A 19,086-nucleotide genomic window follows, 5' to 3' on the forward strand; every position below is an offset into this window, starting at 1 on the left:
AATGTGACATTTATAATATTATTGTTCATAGTTGGACGGAGGGAGTATGATACCGACTTATCTTTTGACCATAGTAGATGATCATGGCGAAGTAGGTTGTGGCTAGCTTAGTTAATTTGGCTTTTAAGTGATTTAAAATTGGAATTGTATTTGAATGATAATTGGGATCAAACAAAAGTTATTAATATAGTTGTCACTCCTTTTCAAGTTTTCAAATTTGTGTGAGGTGTGAGTAAAATCTGTTAACTCATTGGTTATTTATTACTCTAATTTTCATTATGGTCGTAGATATTGATTAATAAACTCGCAGGTATATAGTAGTTCTGAATCTACATTGAATCGAGGCGATTTAATGTCCTCGTCCTCAGTTGTCTAAGATAATCTGGTGTTATTTTGCATTATTTATATTCTCTCTGTTCATGATTAATTGAACCATTTCGACTTAACATGAGTTTTAAGAAATATAATAGAAAACAGAGGTGGACACACTGGGAGATTAAATAGATTAAATATACTCTCTCCATTCACAATTAATTAAACTATTTTCTATTTACAAAATTTTTAAAATTTTAAAAAATTAAGTTCTGCCCTTACCAAGTTAGTGCCATGGAAAAATTAAATAGATAAAAACTAGAGGATAAGAAGGACTGAGTTTAAATTGCTCAAGTAGCTCATTGCATTTATATATGCTGTCTAAAAATAAATAATTAGGCTATTTTTCTAACAAGAATACCACTCCCTCTCCGTCCCGGCTAAGATGTCACATTTCTTGACCGACATGGAATTTATGAGTTATTGTTTAAAGTGTTTAATTGGAGAGAGAAAATGTGAGTGTAAGTATTAAAATAGAGAGAGAAAGAAAAATAAATATTTTAATAGCAGTGAGAAAAAGTGGTTGAGTGTATTAATTGGAAATAGAAAGTTTCCAAAAAAGAAAATGTGTCATTTTTGTTGGGACAAATTAAAAAGGAAAACATGTCATCTTAATCGGGACGGAGGGAGTAATAGAAACTATCCTTAAGAGCATCCACAATAGCGCCTAGCGCACCGCCTAGCCGAGCGCCGGATTTAAAAACCGCCTAGCGCTCGGCGGTTCCGTGGCGCTAGGAGGTGCGCTGGGCGATCCGCTCGGTGCTATTGCAGCGCTCCGGATCGCCTAGCGCATCGCCCAGCGAATTTTTTAATTTTTTTATTTAATGTTTTTTTTGTGAAACTCATTCTTGGTTGTTTCTCTTTTATAGAGACACCCTTGAATGTTTTATGTTCCACTTTCGATGTGGGACAAACTCATTCTTGGTTGTTTCTCTTTTATAGAGACATCCTTGAATATTTTATGTTCCACTTTTGATGTGGGACAAACTCATTCTTGGTTGTTTCTCTTTTATAGAGACACCCTTGAATGTTTTATGTTCCACTTTCGATGTGGGACAAACTCATTCTTGGTTGTTTCTCTTTTATAGAGACATCCTTGAATGTTTTATGTTCCAATTTCGATGTGGGACAAACTCATTCTTGGTTGTTTCTCTTTTATAGAGACATTCTTGAATGTTTTATATTCCACTTTCGATGTGAGACAAACTCATTAATGAGGATGTTGTAATGTTATTTTAATTTTAATGAAGTGTGTTTTTTTAATTAATGTACTTTTTAAAATTTTAATATTATTATTGAATTTTCCTGTATGTGTGTGGTAAATTTAATTCCGTATTTTGTGTGATTGTTAATTATTTATTTTATATAATTTTGAGTGATGTGGCTAGGCTATGGCTATGGCTGGGCTATTTGTTTGTTTTGATGATGTGGCAGGAGGATTTTTAGTGTTGATGATATGGCCGGAGTAGTTTGTGGCTAAGCTATGGCTGAGCTATTGGTGGGCTATTCCTATTGTGGATGGCCTAAAGGAGGGGTAACATTGACCAACAATACTAGACGCTTAACTGCATAAGCTACTCAAAATTGAGAACATAAAATCTGACAATCAAATCAAATCACAAATCCAATCAATTAATCCCCCGTTCTTTATTAATAAATACTCCCTCCGTCTCTTTATAGTAGAGACGTTTTTTTTCGGCATGGAATTTAAGAATTTTTTTAAAATGAGTTAGGTAAAAGGAGAATAAAACATAAAGGAAAAAGTAGAGAGAATAAAGTAAGAAAGAGTAAAGTACTTTTTGCCAAAAACTGAAATGACTCAGCTACAATAGGACATCTCAAAAAGGAATACGACTCAGCTATAGAGGGAGAAGGAAGTACGTTTCTTTAGGCCCGGATATTTAGAATAGCGTGTTAAGTGGTGGTAAATAAAGTAAGAGACATGAAGAGATAATAAAATAGGAGAGAGAGTGATATTTTTTACTAAAAACAGAAATGACTCAATTATCTTGTTATTTTTCAGAATAGAAAAACAAGTCAATTAAATGAAGTACAATACTATTATACTTGATCTAAAATAATATGAAAACATAACTCGATTGTCATCGTTAAATTAGAGTTTTCGTAGAAAGAGAGTACATTATCAACGGGTGCTATATTGCACGAAGTCGAGGACAACGCAATATCACTCTTCATATATCTGCAGCGAAGTTGCATTCGTTACACCGCAAATTCAGTCATGACTTTGTAGTTCAAATTCGAAACGTGGGAGTTTTACTAACATACGAAGTATCACTTGGGAAGCAAGCCAGAGTCCGTTATCGCACTTTCCTACGCCTTTAGGCTGTTCTTTAAGCCCAACACAGCCATATTGCACTGCATACAAAAGCCGCAAATTTTGTCATCTCAAACTCAAAGGTGGGATAGAAGCTACGAGGGAGTTGTTTACTTACATCGGGATTGTCACATGCAACCACTTCACTTGGTTGCAGAAACAATACGTGGGCTCGTTTGGGTCAACAGGCAGATCTAATTCCATGCTGGTATTTGCTGCAGCCGTTGCACCAGTTCCAGAGGCTGAGGCCGCAGATCCATTTGCTGCTGCAACGCGCGTCCTGCATAAAAGATCATGTTTACTCAATGCAAAGCTCATATACTTTGATAGGCCCAAGTTTCTCCACATCTTCTAATATTATTTGATTTAGCATATCTTTTATTTTAGTTATGTAATCTTTATCTTTATTGAGTCTAGTTAATATTCTATAAACCGAAGGTCTATGTAACCTTTTATGCATAGAGAAATAAAGTTAATTACTTATTCTCATTCTTAGTTCTGGCAGAAATTGCCCCTAGAAGAACTCCAACTAGTGTGTATTTTCTTCTTTCTCACTACTATAAATCGTTGGTGCTCTAATCCGATAGGTCAAGGGTCTATCAACTAATCTTTTATGCATAGAGAAATAAAGTTAATTACTTATTCTCATTCTTGGTTCTTGCAGAAATCGCCCCCTAGAACTCAAATTGGGGTGTATTTTTTCTTCTCACTATAAATCGTTGGTTCTTTAATCTGATAGGTCAAGGGTCTATCAACTAGTGCACCCTTGACCTATCGTTGTAGACGACCAACGATTTATACCTACCTAGTTGGAGTTCTAGGTGGCGATTTCCGCAAGAACCGAGAATTAAAATAAGTAATTAACTTTATTTTTCAATGCATATCGTTGTAGACGACCAACGATTTATACCTAGTTGGAGTTCTAGGTGGTGATTTCCGCAAGAACCGAGAATTAAAATAAGTAATTAACTTTATTTTTCAATGCATAAAAGATTACACAGACCATCAATTTATAGAATACTAGACTCAATAAAGATAAAGATTACATAAATATAGCTAACTAAAATAAAAGATATGTTAAATCAAATAATATTAAAAGATGTGGAGAAACTTGGGGGACAAGGCATAACGAATCTTGTTGGACAAGGCATGAGGCCCCTATCATACTTGCACTCATAAGCTAAGATATTTCCGTAAGACCTTTCCATCAACAGATAGACCGGTTCTTCAATGATGCTCTTACTATTACTACGATCAGTACCTGCTATTTTCATTCATTCTTGTAGCTAACATCCCAGAGAATTTACGATATTTTAAAAAACTGAGCTACAAACACTAGCCAACTAGGATTATCACATACAGCATCATTGCCTGCTCCCAGTTTCTCCTCTTTTTCTTCTGTGTGGGAGTTGGGGATGACTTTGGTTTTAATTAAATAAACACTCTCACACAACATATAATTTTCGGATTTAGGTAAAACTAACATTCACAAGGGAAAATAAAAAAATCATGAAAATTATTTGAAACTAGAAGGGTCCAGAGTAAGGGTGCCCTCTATTACTAGTTTCGCCAGACCTTCCAGCTTTGACATTCATATCATGAGTTGGAGGAGTTGCAGCTATGGCATCCCTTTCGGCTATTTCATACCAAAAGATACCTTAACTGTGAGAAACAAGATATAGATTCATTGTACACATTAGCAGATGGCACTCTGCAACTGGACCATATTCAGATAAAGAGTTATATTAAAGCAACTAGACGAATACCACGCCGAAGATCCTCATCAAATTTCTTCAGGTATTGATCAAGCTGTTGAATGTGAGTGTCTACCTTTTCCATCAAAAAATTACTCGTTAAGGCAACAAGCTATATGCACAGTTTAAGCCAGAAAAGCTTTATAGTACTTGCAAGAAAACCATCCCATTTGTGTTTAGGAAATCCTCTTTTACCACAACATCATGAATTTATGATGGTTCTCCTTATCCAATACATCTTCTATTTTGATACTCAAGTCTATTAGTCATATAACCATTCAGTAATTATACAATTTTGAACAAGAGAGATTCTTGTCAAAGAAAAATGATCAACTTTTAAAACTCTGCAGTAGAGAAAACATGTTTCTTGAGATCTGTACAAGGATCCTAATCTTGGTACCAGAACTACAACATCCTGTTGACTATCTCCCATGTTTCCATGTCTTGCACGGCTTAAACCCAAACTTACATTTTGTGTTACCATAATCAAAAGCAATACGGTAACTATATATTTCTCCAGTAATCAGTAATCCAATTTAATTTTTTGATGAGAACAGGCTTTCCTGCAGTATCTCTAGTATATATGATACGGATAGACTGCTGAAGTTCTAGACGAGAGGCCCGAGGAAGGTTGTGTTCTTTGCTGAGTTGGATCAAAAGTTAAAGAGATATACTCCCTCCGCCCCACTCTAAGTGACACATTTTCCTTTTTGGGATGTCCCACTCTAAATGACACATTTCTAAAATTGGAAACATCACTCTCTCTACATAAAATCCCATGCCGAAAAAGAAATGTTCCACTAAGAGTGGGACAGAGGAGTATTTGTTAGTAGAGTCTTTCTTATTTGCAGTAGTTTGTTTTAATTTCAGTCCTTTGATTATGTCTTCTATATTAGTTCTCGACTATTTGGTTTCATGGTAGAAAACTAGAAATAGGAGTCTTGATTAGTATAAATACCCTTCAGGTTTGTGAGGGGTTTATCTATGTCTTGCATTCAGTAGCATTGGCATTGGCCAAAGATCCACGCAAAGGGGAGTTTAATGTGTTTAATTCCAAGAAGTGTCTTTAGAATCTTTTCTTGAAGCAGTTGGCATGTGCTGGTTTGCCAACTGATCATTACTATTTTGTCTGCCAAATTATCAAACAGTTCATGTGCGCCTCCCTTCTTTAACAATATACAGATTGTTTGAAACAATGAAACCAAAGCAAGATACATCAGCTAAAAGTAGAAGTTCTTAGTATCCCCAGTCATAAACACAAAATAACAATCAGAGCTAATATATACACATACGGAACAAGTATTAATGGAATAAGATTAAAGTAATGATTAGATACAATCAGGAACAATGTAAATATCTTGATACGCATTCAAAAACAAAGCACACTATCACATAGAATCACAACACAGATTAAGGAGTGTAAGATCAGTACCAAGTCATAAGCCTGAACCGCCAATGCTACTTTCTCATCGGCAATCCTTATGGCATGTTTTTGCTCATCTATAGCATCTTCTGTAAATTTGAGAAGAGAAGAATTGGGTGTGATGCTACCGGATTTTATACCACGCTTCATATCATCTATCTCTTGTTCACAGCGCTGTTCGTTTTGCTTCTGAATTTCTGTTACATTGAGACAAGAAAACATGGCCACCATGTTTCTGCATGGATTTTTTCTCAAGCATTTGAAATCCAGAAATGCTGAGAAGAAAAGAACCAGTTCATATCCTAAGCAAAACTTTATCAGTATTGCCTGGTTTATGTAGCAGGCAGGTTAAAAGGTTTTAAATATGGGAATCTAGCATGTGGTGAGAGAACATTACGGTGAAATGTTATAAACCTTCAATGTTCTTAAAAGCTTAGATGATACAAATTAGACTTCTAGAAGCTAAGTTGCTAACCATTCCACCGTATACGACACTGAGTTGAAAGCTTAGATATACAAACTAGATTTGTAGAAGCTAGCCATTTCACTTTATACGACACTGACTTGAATAGTTTATGCTTTTTGAACAACTACAAAGACAACCTTCAAGAAACAAATGTTAAGAGCAACTACTGAAAGATTGCCGGTCAGTTTCACACAAGGTGTTAGCGATAATGACAGAACAATCACAAAATATGCACACAAACAGTTTGACAATACAACTCAAAGATGCACGATTGAATTGGATGGGAATACAGCAGATTCCTCTCGAGAGGCCTTGGCCAAGTACCAATACAAATTAAAATTCCAGACCATCTCCCCTTTCAAACCCCAAGGGAATGAAATAGCCAAGAATTCTAACCTAATCAAATACTAGAGATATGCAAATTAAAGATACCTAAAAAAACTAAACAATCGAAGACATCCATGACTACAAGACTCCAACCAAAAAAAAGAAATAAAGATAACCACGAAAAAACTGACTCTATCCTCTTCACATCTCGTTTACTGTTGCTGCGTCCGCGATGATCCGTGTCAGCTGCACTGGTGCTGAAAACAGCCTTGTCCTCAAGGTGGAAGAGGAACGAAGAGACATCAACCTCACCTCCACCAGAAACTTTAGGCGCAGCCTGGTCATGCACCTTTGATAGCGTTCACGTGTGGCTCGTGCACAAACGATGAATACAGAAGAAGAGAGAAGACGCAGAGAAGAGTGGGTAAAGAGAAGGCTGCGGATACCACTTGAAGACAACTTTAGATTGTTAGATATCCTTTGTTAAGAAAGAGTCTTCTAGTTATCATATCTTAGTTTCATTGTTATATCTTTAAATTCATTGTTATTTCGGTACCACCGCCTTTCACTGCGTATAAAATGGTAGGGTGTGCAATCAAATGGTTTGAGTTGTCTTGTTCAAGAGAATGAAAGTGAAGAAGGTTGTAAAAATGGTGCGGTGAACTTTCACTGACAATCAAATGGCACGGTGTACAATCAAATGGTTTGAGTTGTCTTGTGTAAGAGTAGGGGTGAGCAAAAAAACCGGAAACCGAATATCCGAACTGAACCAAACAGAAATTTTGAAATTCGGTTCGGTTTTTTCGATTTGTCGGTTCGGTTCGGTTTTAAAAATAAAAAAAATTCGGTTTTACGGTTCGGTTCGGGCGAAGAAAAAAACCGAAAAACCGAAAAACCGAATTATATATATTCTATTAATTTAATATATTATATTATATATAATATATATTCTTTTAATATATTCTACTATATAATATATATATATATATGTATTATTAATTTTATATTATATATAAATATTCTATTAGTATATATAAAATAAAATAAAATACACATATATAAATATATTTATATTATATTTATTTTTTTCATGTTTTTCGGTTTTTTTTCGGGTTTTTCGGTTTTGTTCGGGTTTTTCAGTTTTTTAAGTTCGGTTTTGTTCGGGTTTTTCAGTTTTTTAAGTTCGGTTTTCGGTTTTTCGGTTTCGGTTTTTCGGTTTTTCGGGTTCGGTTCGGTTTGGATTTTGAACTAAATTCGGTTTTTCGATTTTGGCAAAAAACCGAACCGAAACCCGAATGCACACCCCTATGTAAGAGAATGAAATTGAAGAAGGTTGTGTTTGTTTGTAAGCAAAAAGTAATACATGTGTAAGAGAACTAGGAAATAATAGATACTCCCTTTGTTCTAATTTAATCTAGTTAATCGAGACGTATCTTTTTAGCATGGGATTTAAGATGGTGTTTAGTGAGTTAAGTATAAAGAGAATAAAATAGTTAATGAAGAGACAATAAAAATAAAGAAAGAAAGAATAAAGTAGGAGTAATATAAGGAAGGTTAAAAGGATTGATTTTTGTCAAAAGAGGAATGAGTCATTTAGCTTGAGATGTCCATAAAGGAATACGAATCGATTAACTTAGAACTGAGAGAGCATACAACTATTTCACTAAGGAAGGCTTCACCTTTAGCTATTGTCGTTCAATACCAAGATGTTCAAAAGAAATTACCAATCCTTATCAACCATCCAAGGAGAATATACTTTCCTACCAAAGGAAGTACACTCATTTATTTATTCCAAGATGTTCAAAAGAAAACACCAATCCTTATCAATTCCAACACGTGTGCTCTCAAAATTCCAAACCTTGAGAAAATTAAATAGTAAGGCTCACAACCAAACTAAACTACCGACATGTGAGACGATGATATAGACCATATGTGACTATGAGATAGACTAAATAGGAGAACTCAGCCCAAAATACTATCTTGTTATGAGAGAAAGTCCATTTAGTCTATTTACCCCACACCAGTTGTTCTCACAAGAACAACTGGTGTGGGACATTGACTCCGTATCAGACTACCGAAGACGCCTAAAAAAACTAGGCTACCCAACATGCGTGACTAAACAACTCCAACCAAAAAGGAAAGAACTAAAGATAACCATGAAACAACTTCGATTATATCCTGTTTGCATCTCGCTTGCAGTTTGCATGACTGTGATGATCCGTATCAACCAAAAAGGAAAGAACTAAAGATAACAAACAAACAAGAGGACTAGTAATTTGCTGTTGACACATACCTTCTAAGCTCTTATACAAATCTCGTAAGAGCGCATATTTCCTTTGTATTATATTGGGTAAGGCTTCAATATCTTTTCAATAACAAAACAAACAGAAGAAGCATCAGCATAATCCAATACAAAAGAGAGCATATTATTCACGGCTTGATTCCCACAATAAAAATTGGCTAAAATCAGATGAAAATCGTAAAACTACTCAGCTTCCCCAATTAAGTAAACAGGAACGTTTCAAATATAGGCAAACCAGACCAATTTCAGTTCAGATTAACAGATCCAAACGATTTCACAAAACTTTCAAATTAATTAGGTCAATCTGACGAATTCGGGTTCCGAAAAACTACACGAGAAAAAAACAAATACGAAATCTGGAGATGAAACTACTTAGGCCATCCACTACGCTGTCCCTCCACCGTCCCTTAAACTACTATTTGAGGGCCCCACTGTACTTTATTCCTCCATCCCTTAATTAAGAGACGGAACCTGCAACCCTCCGTTCCTTAACTGTCCCTTATTCCCTCCCTTAAATTACTATTCATTTAATTTAATTTTTTATTTTTTTTCCAACCCAATTCAATTAAAACAAACACACTTTATTAAAAAACACACAACATAAAAAAACACACAACATAATTTAAAATACAAATTTAAAGAAAATAAAAAAACTACTCCGCCGGCTAATCATCCTCCGGAGGCGGTCGAGGTTGAGGGGGAGTCGGAAGGCCAAGTTGTGCTGCCATATGCACAATTCCGTTCCACCAGGCCGCGAATTGGGCGTGCGAGAAGCGGGAAGTGTCCGCCATTGTGGCGGTCATGTACGCCACCATAAGTGTGTCCGAGCCTCCCCGCGAGCCCGATCCCGAGGCCGCCTGGCTTGATTCGCCTTGGCCCTTCCTCGCTCTAGCCGCCTTTGTCCCTTGCGGCCGACGGCACCCACGGCTGGATCCTCCAGCATCGCCGACCATACCCGCAAACTCCTGCGATTCAGCCTCATGTGGGCTGATGCCCTCAGCGCTGTCACCACCAGACGAGTATTGGCCACTCGTCGTATGCTTCGTGCGCTTCGAGTTTGAACCCGAGCTGGAGCAGAAACCGCCGGCCCACCGTTCCTCGTCCTTCACGGCCTGCCAAACATTAACAAATTTGAATTGTTGACGGGTGTCCTGGTAGTAGGCGCGCAAAGCGGACGTCAAAATGTCGGTTGCCGTGGCGCCGCTTTGGTAGCGCGCTGCTTCGGCCGAGTAGAGGCCGCAGAATTTTTTGACCTGTCGTTCGACTAGGTCAAAGTGAGAGCGGAGCATTTTATATTTGCGCTTGCGGGAGCCTTTCGGCTTTATCTGGTGGTAGACCTCGCAGACCTTTTCCCAGAAACACTTCCGAGGTTGTTGATTCCCGACGATGGGATCGTACGAGACGGTGATCCAGGCGTTGTACACCGCCAGCGTTTCGTGGTTGCTGTACGGATGCCGACCTAGATCCTCTTCCTCTTCCTCTTCTTCCTCCTCCTCCTCGTCCTCGCCCGACTGGGGTTGTACACCGCCTCGTCCACCTCCACCGCCTCGCCCACCTCCACCGCCTCGGCCTACTCCCGGCGTTGGATCAACGGAAAAATCCTCCCGGATCTGGGATAATCCCTGCGAATACCGCGGGGCGGAGGGACGGGCATATGCATCAACGTCAAAGTTGGGTGGTTGGTACCCCCGGTGTCGCCGAACCCTGGTCCCCGGCGTCGACGCACTGGAACCGCCCAGTGTGTTGATCATGGTCTCCCAATCGCCGAAGGCGTTGAGATCCCACCCGCCGGAGCCGGAGCCGGAGCCGCCGTAGTTGCCTTTGCCGGACATCTTGTGATGAGAGGAAATTTGAGAGGAAATTGAGATGATAGAAGAATAGATGTGTAGTTGTGTGTGAAATGAGGATGAGTGTATGAGTATTTATAGAGTAAAAAAATTAATTTAAAAATTAAAAAAATTAAAAAAAGAAACAAAAAAACGGTATTATTACCGTTAGAATTTTTTTTAAATTTTATTATTTATTTATTTTTTAAAAAATTTGAATTTTTTTTAAAAAAATATTTATTGCGTCAGCACGTGACGACGCCCACTCGCGGGCCGGCGAGTGGGCGTCACGCACGATGCCGGGTCGCGCCACGTCGCATAGGCGCGTGGCGAGACGGCCCGTCGCTTGTCACGTCAACACGGGACGCGGGACGGGACGGATGCTGCAACGCGGCGCGCGACGGACCCGTCCCTCCTGGATAGTGGATGCTCTTACTAGCTTGGAATTCCTCGCTGATAGACATTGTGGAGAAATTATAGAATAATAATGATCAACAGCTTGTTGCGCTCTAACTTAGCATCACGCCGAATGAAAGTGAAGTATTTATATTCACAATGTTTAATTCAGGTAAATTGTTGGAAAAGTAATGAATTTTGTTGTTTAATTGCTTTCTCCTTCTCAATTAACATAGACACATTTTTTTTTCCTTTTATTTGTCAAACTAAGATCTAGTTTTGAAAACTTTTATTTATCCAATTAATATATCCAATCATTTTCTATAGCTGTAATTAAATATTCAATTTCATTTCTCCCTTTATTTAGTACTCATACCCATCTTTTATTTCTACTATTAAATATATTGACTAAAAACTCATAAAATCACGTGTTGACTAAAAAATTGTGTCATTTTAGTCGGGATGAGGGAATAGTTGTTATGTAAAAATAATTAATTTTATTACTCCCTCATTTACGAAAAATAGTCTCATTCGTGGATGACACGAGTTCTAATGAGAATTTGGTAAAGTAAAATAGAAAAGATAGATTAAGTAGGATAGAAAATGAGAAAAAGAGAAAAAGCAAGAGAGAGAAAGAGATTAATATGGAAATGACAAACAAAAAACAAAAAATTAGTCGAGTCGAGGAAAAGCCTATTTTCGCAGTATAAATTACGGCCGACTGGTGGTCACGGATTGTCGTATTTTCTCCAAAGATAAAACGACTTCCTGCTAGCGTGTAGAAATAGCTCAAATTCGCTCGACAACGACAAACTTGATGGAGTTCTGAGAATCGAGCTATACAATGCTCTTAAAATGCACACTACGATGTAGAAAGCTAGAGAGTAAAAAATGTTTGTTGCGGTGTATTCTTTTCTCCCAAACTCCAACTATTTTTAGGCACAAAAAAGTGACATGAAAGGTTATAGAATTCATTCACCATTGAACACATCAATATGCAAATGATGGCAGTGGCGGATCCAATGTATAACAAGGGGATACAACTGTGGCCATAAATATTCATATTTAATTATAGACTAAAGTCCAATTTTGGTCCCTTACATTTGCCCTAAAATTCTTTTTGGTCTCATACATTAAGTTTGTGACCTTTTGGTTCCTAACATATTGTTTTGGTCCAAAATAACTATTTTCTGTTAAAATTAACATTCAAATGTTTGATCAATTTAATAACTTAATTATAATCTAGGGCTAAAGTCCAATTTTGGTCCCGTAAATTTTCCATAAAATTCTTTTCGGATCCACACATTAAGTTTGTGACCTTGTTTGGGACTAAAATGTACCAAAACAATATGTTAGAGACCAAATGGTCACAAACTTAATATATGGGACCAAAATGAATTTTAGGGTAAAGGTAAGGGACCATTGGACCTCAGTCTTAATTATATATGGAGGCATACTTCACATTAACACCGAATTGGTGCAGTGGTAGCTGATCGCTAATGTTATTGGAGGATTCAATATCGATCCACAGAAGCTGTGGTTCTATGTTAATTGTTTTATATACACTTATTTTACTCTTTTTAATTATTTTTGATCTTTCACTATTTATTGTATAATTGTTACTGTATAATAATATATTAAACTAATTCACACCTTTAATAAATTAATAATTTATGATAGTTATTATATTTCTCTATATAAAATTGTAAAAAAATTATTTTTGTTTAGTTGTTATATTTTCTTCCTTTTCAATTTTTTTAGAAATATGAAACTCTTGCTAAAATATTTTGTGTTCTTTCAAAGAAATGTATTTTTTTACGTAATTTTTACATTTATATTTGTATCGACATTCACAAGTAATAAATATATAAGACATTTACAACTCACAAACTATTATTATAAAATATTTAAAATTAGTAGTAGAAGAAAACTTATTGATTATAAACTTTGAAGCCCTAGGTCTCTACTGTTAAATATCGTACCCCGAATCAAAATTTCTGGATCAGCCACTGAATGGTGGTTACAAGAGATGGAAAGCCAAAAGGCCCCACGATCCAACCCCACCCACAATTTCACACACGTTTCCTGCTGGGGTTTGATGCCTGTAGCACAGTGGAAGACTTGCATAAAATAAATAAATCAGATATAGGATCTATATCACCGATTCTGGGATTAATCAATTTCATTTAAAAAAGAACTGCCTCAACTATGAAGAATTGATGGAGTATTTTTATTTCGTGATCTGTGATAAAATTTGATGTACAATATGTTATTACACAATAGCTGCTGCACATCAGGTTGCGAACAATCTTAGAGGCTTTAATTGAAAAAAATTGAATGTCATTTGCTCAAAATCAATACCACGTTTTAGTATTCGCACTTACAAACAGACTATGCAGAAATGATAAAAACACAAAGCTTGATTCTCATAAAAGAATGCTACTAGGAGTACAACTAAAAAAAAAAGACAAATCCAACAAAATTTGTTTAAACTGATTACAAAATGAAAACAGAAAACTATTCATATTCCCAACTAGCCACCAGAGTCCAATGAACCTTGTCATAGCTCATGTAAAACCCTTTGTAGCTAGCTCTCCAAAACACGGCGGGGCGCCCTTTATCGCCGGCCGGCTCGTACACGTGTTAAATGATGCAAATGAGGAGCCGGATACGCTCATCACGGAGTGTACGTTGTCCACTTTCAGTCTCATCCCGTAATCCTGGGCAGGCTGTAGCTGAGCCGAGCTCGACAGGCCCCCCGATCTGATGTGGAGATCGATTGGCCTGCTCATGGCGTCGATGAAGTGCACTATAGGGAACTTGGCCCCGGCTTCGAGTCGGTCGGCTAAGATGGATAGAGCCATCAACATATGGAAAAGCATGAGTTTCCTAGTCATGTTTGTTCTGAGAATCGAGCTATACAATGCTCTTAAAATGCACACTACGATGTAGAAAGCTAGAGAGTAAAAAATGTTTGTTGCGGTGTATTCTTTTCTCCCAAACTCCAACTATTTTTAGGCACAAAAAAGTGACATGAAAGGTTATAGAATTCATTTAGCATTGAACACATCAATATGCAAATGGTGGCAGTGGCGGATCCAATGTATAACAAGGGGATACAACTGTGGCCATAAATATTCGTATTTAACTATAGAATAAAGTCCAATTTTGGTCCATTACATTTGCCCTAAAATTCTTTTTGGTCTCATACATTAAGTTTGTGACCTTTTGGTTCCTAACATATTGTTTTGGTCCAAAATAACTATTTTCTGTTAAAATTAACATTCAAATGTTTGATCAATTTAATAACTTAATTATAATCTAGGGCTAAAGTCTAATTTTGGTCCCGTAAATTTCCATAAAATTCTTTTCGGATCCATACATTAAGTTTGTGACCTTGTTTGGGACTAAAATGTACCAAAACAATATGTTAGAGACCAAATGGTCACAAACTTAATATATGGGACCAAAAAGAATTTTAGGGTAAAGGTAAGGGACCAAAATTGGACCTCAGTCTTAATTATATATGGAGACATACTTCACATTAACACCGAATTGGTGCAGTGGTAGCTGATCGCTAATGTTATTGGAGGATTCAATATCGATCCACAGAAGCTGTGGTTCTATGTTAATTGTTTTATATACACTTATTTTACGCTTTTTAATTATTTTTGATCTTTCACTATTTATTGTATAATTGTTACTGTATAATAATATATTAAACTAATTCACACCTTTAATAAATTAATAATTTATGATAGTTATTATATTTCTCTCTATATAAAATTGTAAAAAAATTATTTTTGTGTAGTTGTTATATTTTCTTCCTTTTCAATTTTTTTAGAAATATGAAACTCTGCTAAAATATTTTGTGTTATTTCAAAGAAATGTATTTTTTTACGTAATTTTTACATTTATATTTGTATCGACATTCACAAGTAATAAATATATAAGACATTTACAACTCACAAACTATTATTATAAAATATTTAAAATTAGTAGTAGAAGAAAACTTATCGATTATAAACTTTGAAGCCCTAGGTCTCTACTGTTAAATATCGTACCCCGAATCAAAATTTCTAGATCAGCCACTGAATGGTGGTTACAAGAGATGGAAATCCAAAAGGCCCCATGATCCAACCCCACCCACAATTTCACACACGTTTCCTGCTGGGGTTTGATGCCTGTTGCACAGTGGAAGACTTGCATAAAATAAATAAATCAGATATAGGATCTATATCACCGATTCTGGGATTAATCAATTTCGTTTAAAAAAGAACTGCCTCAACTATGAAGAATTGATGGAGTATTTTTATTTCGTAATATGTGATAAAATTTGATGTACAATATGTTATTAACACAATAGCTGCTGCACATCAGGTTGCGAACAATCTTGGAGGCTTTAATTGAAAAAATTGAATGTCATTTGCTCAAAATCAATACCACGTTTTAGTATTCGCACTTACAAACAGACTCTGCAGAAATGATAAAAACACAAAGCTTGATTCTCATAAAAGAATGCTACTAGTAGTGCAACTAAAAAAAAGAAGACAAATCCAACAAAATTTGTTTAAACTGATTACAAAATGAAAACAGAAAACTATTCATATTCCCAACGAGCCACCAGAGTCCAATGAACCTTGTCATGGCTCATGTAAAACCCTTTGTAGCTAGCTCTCCAAAACACGGCGGGGCGCCCTTTATCGCGGGCCGGCTCGTACACGTTAAATGATGCAAATGTGGAGCCGCACACGCTCATCACGGAGTGTACGTCGTCCACTTTCAGTCTCATCCCGTAATCCTGGCCCGGCTGTAGCTGAGCCGAGCTCGACAGCCCCCCCCGATCTTATGTGGAGATCGATTGGCCTGCTCATGGCGTCGATGAAGTGCACTATAGGGAACTTGGCCCCGGCTTCGAGTCGGTCGGCTAAGATGGATAGAGCCGTCAACATATGGAAAAGCATGAGTTTCCTAGTCATGTTTGTTCACCTGAGTGTTTTGGTTATGTTTTGATTGTTGTTATTATCTTGATTTAATAGTGGACATTTACATGCCTTTATAGCCTGGATTTACATCTTACAAGTTAAGCTACAATTAGAAAATTAAATCATGTAACAATAGATATTCTAATATTTTATAATGCCAGCATTAATTGTAGGGATTTGATTAGTCTCCCCGAGAGTTAGATGCAATGGATTTGACCTTTCTTGAGTATCAATTATGCATGATGAAGATATACATACGTACATGGACGGTTGAAAACCCATATTCTAATTTGATGATCTTGTTTGATTTATATATTCTTGGATAACTTTACAAGTGAGACATTTTAAGGGAATTTGTGGTTCGTTTCTACATGGTTTCAGAGCAGACTTAAATTGATGTGGATCTCTTTGTCTATGCGTGTGGAAGTCCAATGTGCATTCCAGCAAACATATGTGAGGAGTGTTGAAAACCCTAGCTTATTCTTATCTTACATCGACTTGGTGATTATTATGTGTTATACTCTCTCCATCTTATTTAAGTGAGGAGAGATAAACTCATAAGTAAGAGAGAAAATCCCAAAAAAGAAATGACCTACTTATATATCTTCATATATCCCCAAAAACAATATGAATCACTTAAGTTTGTATAATTGGATGGGATGGTGAGTTCGCCCGAATGTGGACGACACTCAGCGCACAAACGCCCGATCTGGAGTTTTGGAGGGGTGGATTCGCCCGACCGGGCATTCCGTCTGCCTCCTCCATTGCCCCCCAGATGAAGTTTGAAATGCCCTCCCGAACCTTTTGTCTCATGGATCTCGTGACGGGCCTTCCGGGCAGCCTAAGGGGAGTCGTGGTCGCGTCCACCATTTCCTTGGACCTCCCGTTCGTATCATCCTCTCCCTCTTGAGAAGGATTTATCCTCAAATGCGGTCCATCCCCTACAAAATCAAACGGGCACAAGTCAGCCACATTAAAGGTACAACTCACGTTATACTCACCGGGAAGATCAATGATGTAGGCATTGTCGTTCACACGCTCTAGGACCATAAACGAGCCATCCCCTCGCGGGTTCGAGCTTGGATCTTGCCTTGTCGGGAAAACGTATTTTCCGAAGTTGCACCCACACCTAATCTCCAGAGTTGAACAACATTTTCTTCCGCCCTTTGTTCACCCTTTGAGCTACTTGTTCTCCCATCTTGCGGATTCATTCTTGCACTCGGGTGTGCAAGTCTTGCACAAACTTAGCCTTCTCCATCCCACCTACATCAACCATATAAGATAAAGGCAAATCGGCCGTGGACAAGTCCAACGGGGTGAGTGGATTGAAAATATAGACAACCTCAAAAGGGGATTGTTGGGTAGTGGAATGTATGGTCCTATTATAAACAAACTCGGCTATAGGCAAACATTCTTCCCAAGAAGTTTTGTTTTCAAAAACCAAGGCACGGAGAAGAGCACCCAAGGAACGGTTTACAACTTCCGTTTGGGGGTGTGCGGTGGTAGAGAAAAGAAGTTTGGTACCCATCCTACCCTAAAGTGTTTTCCAAAAGAAACTCAAAAATTTGATGTCTTTATCACTCACAATAGTTCTTGGGACCCCATGGATTTTTATCACCTCCTTGAAAAATAAACTAGCAATGAATTTGGCATCACTTGTGTTCTGACATGAAATGAAGTGAGCCATTTTGGAAAATCTATCCACCACTAAAAAAATGCTATCATTTTTCCTACGAGACATTGGGAGACCTAGAACAAAGTCCATGGACAATCTACCCAAGGATGTGTAGGAGTAGGAAAAGGGGTGTAAAGACCATAATTGTTAGATTTAGGCTTGGCTTGCCTACACTCTAAGCAACTATTATAAAACTTTTCAACATGCTTCTTCATGCAAGGACAAAAGAAAATCTCACTTAGTATGTCAAAAGTTTTAAGCAACCCAAAGTGACCCATTATGCCCCCTAGGTGAGCCTCCTTAATCAACAAATTTCTCAACGAGCATGAAGATATGCACACCCTATTTTCCTTAAAAAGATAACCATCCAACCTATAGTATTTATCAAAAACATCTTTTTCACAAGCTTCGTAAATAGAAGAAAAGTCATGATCATGCTCGTAAGGGTCTTTAATAAACTCAAATCTAACAAAATTGGAGGCACACATAGCAAGCACATGCTTTCTTAAACACACGGTATCACTCACAAGTAAAGGACCATCATGCAAGGTCTCAAAAGGTTTCCTAGAAAGAGCATCGGCAACAACATTTCCTTTCTCTTCTTATACTTAATGACATAGGTAAAAGTCTCAAGGAAAACACTCCACTTAGCATGCCTTTTATCAAGTTTATGTTGCCCTCCTAAGAACTTAATAGACTCATGATCTGTGTGTATCACAAACTCCTTGTGCATCAAGTAGTGTTGCCAATTCTCAAGGCAACGGACTATAACATACAACTCCTTGTCGTACGTGGGATAGTTCAATTGGGCTTGATTTAGCTTTTCCGAGAAATAAGCTAGGGGCTTACCCTCTTGCATGAGAACTCCCCCAATCCCCACACCACTTGCATCACATTCAAGTTCAAAAGTTTTATCAAAATTAGGGAGTGATAGTAAGGGAACATGTGTGAAGTCATTTTTCAAAGTATTAAACGCTCTCTCTTGCTCCTCCCCCCACTTAAACTCAACATTTTTTTTGACAAGGTGGTTCAAGGGTGAAGCTTTTGTGGAAAAATCCCTAGCAAACCTCATATAGAAGCTAGCAAGGTCATGAAAAGACCTAACCTCACTCACATCCCTAGGTGTTGGCCATTCCCTAATGGCTTTCACCTTCTCTTCATCTACCCGCACTCCTTCATTTCCCACAACAAATCCAAGAAACACAACTTCATCAACACCAAAAGT

At 37.3% G+C, this 19,086-nt stretch overlaps 1 pseudogene; it reads right to left on the reverse strand.

Annotated features, from left to right (window-relative positions):
* Window positions 1-2,703: 2,703 nt before the first annotated feature.
* LOC121776868 lies at window positions 2,704-13,726 on the reverse strand (annotated as a pseudogene).
* Between the last annotated feature and the right edge of the window lie 5,360 nt (window positions 13,727-19,086).

This window comes from Salvia splendens, chromosome 2 (genome assembly GCF_004379255.2).
Source record: "Salvia splendens isolate huo1 chromosome 2, SspV2, whole genome shotgun sequence".
NCBI classification, from domain to species: domain Eukaryota; kingdom Viridiplantae; phylum Streptophyta; class Magnoliopsida; order Lamiales; family Lamiaceae; genus Salvia; species Salvia splendens.